Source organism: Grammomys surdaster, unplaced genomic scaffold (assembly GCF_004785775.1).
Source record: "Grammomys surdaster isolate TR1022 unplaced genomic scaffold, NIH_TR_1.0 126278, whole genome shotgun sequence".
In the NCBI taxonomy this organism is placed as follows: Eukaryota; Metazoa; Chordata; class Mammalia; order Rodentia; family Muridae; genus Grammomys; species Grammomys surdaster.
Window position 1 is genome coordinate 8,141,618 of NW_021621078.1, and position 2,426 is coordinate 8,144,043.

A 2,426-nucleotide genomic window follows, 5' to 3' on the forward strand; every position below is an offset into this window, starting at 1 on the left:
TCTTTCTTTCTTTCTTTCTTTCTTTCTTTCTCTCTCTCTCTCTCTCTCTCTCTCTCTCTTTCTTTCTTTCTTCCTTTCTTTCTTATAGTGTGAAGATGAGCCCAGAGTTTTATGAATTCTAGGTCAGTACTCTGCTACTGATGTCTATACCAAACCTTCTAATTGACATTTCACAAATGTATTTATTATTACTGTGTATGGTATGTGTGTATGTGTGTGTGTTCGTGTACATGTGTACATCCATGCGGGTACGCATGAGGAGGTCAGGGGACAACTTTGTGTAGTTGATTCTCTCCTTTGATCTTTACCTGTATTCCAGGGATCAAACTCAGGTTCTGAGGTGTCCTAACTCACTTCTTACTGCGACAATAAGCTCTATTACCAAAAACTAATTGGGAAAGAGAGGGTTTATTCTGCTTGCTCATCCATGTCACAGGCCATCAAGGGTAAGAGCTCAAGTAGGAACTTGGAAGCAGGAACTGGAGCAGAAGCTGGAGCTGAGTGCTGTTTACCAGCTCATTTTGCTCTACAGCCCAGGACCACCTATGGCGCTGATCTTAGTGGCTTCCACCCTCCCACATCAAACATGAATCAAGAAAATGCCCACAGACTTGCCTACAGACAGTCTGATGGACTCTTTCTCAATGGAAGCTCCTTCTTTCCAGATGACTCTAGTTTGTGTCAAATCGACAAAACAAAACAAAAACCACAAATAAAACCAAAACAAAACCTAGCAACAGAAGGTTTGTATAGCCTGTGCTATTCATCTACTGATCCAATTTGCAGACCCCAAGGCTAACATTTTTTTGAGTATTCTCTCTTCATACTAAGCATTTAATAATACCTTGTTAAAGCCAGTGGTGGTACATGCCTTTAATCCCAGCACTCAAGAGGCAGAGGCAAGTGGATTTCTGTGAGTTTGAGGCCAGCTGGTCTACAGAGCTAGGTTGAGGACAGCCAAGACTACATAAAGACACCATCTTTCAAAAAACAAAAACTACTACCACAACAACAAAAAGAAAACTATATCATCTCATTTTCATAGGAACATTAAATTAAAAATAAGATTTATTTTTATATATGTATGTGATTTCTGTGTATGTGTATGCATGTGTGTGTGCGTGCATGTCTGTATGTGTGTGTGTGTGTGCCTGCAAAGGTCAGAAGGGAGCATCAGATCCCAAAATTATGGGATGATGTGGGTGTCTAGAAGATCTGTAAGCACTAGAAACTGCTAAGCCATCTCTATAGACCCACCAAACATATTTTACAGCAGAAGAACTATCAAACTGCATTGTTTTTGTAAAACAAGTTCATTTAGAAATGTTTACACAGAATAAAATTCTCTTTTGAAATTTTGTGTTCCTGAATCTCACCCAGGACATGCAATTTTGAGAGAATTACCACAATCAAGACATAGGACAGTTCCGTCCTTCGGGTCTCCTGTGTCTCCTTGTACTCAATCCCTTATTTCTTCCTGAAGCTCCTGGCAACTACTGACCTGATTTCTGTCTCTATGATTTTGATTTTTCAAGAATCTTGTGTAAGTTGGATGTGGTGGCATATTCCAGCAACCTTAGTAATTAGAAGGTAAAGATAGATAAAGAGCTTGAATACCAGCCAGGGCTATGTAGTGAGCTTGAGGGCAGCCTAGGCTACATAGGGAGATCTTATCTCAAAACAAAATAGATGAGAAAAAAATCACAGAATCATTAAGGCCTGGCTTCTTTTACTTAACACAAAGATTTGAAGACTGATTGATGTAAGCTGGGTATGAAGGAGCTGTCTGGGGACATAGTTTAGTTGGTTAGAGTGTTTGTCTAGACTACACAAAGATGGGCTCCATCCCCAGAACCCCATAAGCCATTTGATGGGTAATTTCAGCACTTGAAAGGTGGAGGCAAAAGGATCAGAAATTCAAAGTCATCCTTGGCAACATAGCTAGTTCAAAGTCAGCTTGGGTAAGTGAGGCAGGGCACAGGGGGTGGGTGAGATGGCTCAATAGGTAAAGGTGCTTGGTGGCAAGCTGGAGACCAGAGTTTAATTCCTGGAACCCACATGATGGAAAGAAAGAACTGTCTCCTGCAAGTTGTCCTCTGACCTCCATACTTCCACTGAGCACCTGATACCTTCCACCTGCTCTTCAAAACAACTAATAAACAAATGAAGTCATTCAGGGGATTCAGGTGTGGTGGTACATGTATAATCCCAGCACTTGGGAGCCCAAGGCAGGAGGATTAGCATGATTTCAAGGCTAGCCTGGGCTATATAGTACCAGGTCTACATAGACTAATAAGGTCAAAAAGCTTAATTCAAGCACTGAGGAGGCAGATGTAGAAAGATTGGGAATTCAAAATCATCCTTAGCTACATAGTAAGTTTAAACTCAGTATGAGACTCTGTCTGAAAATTAAGTCGGGTGCGTGT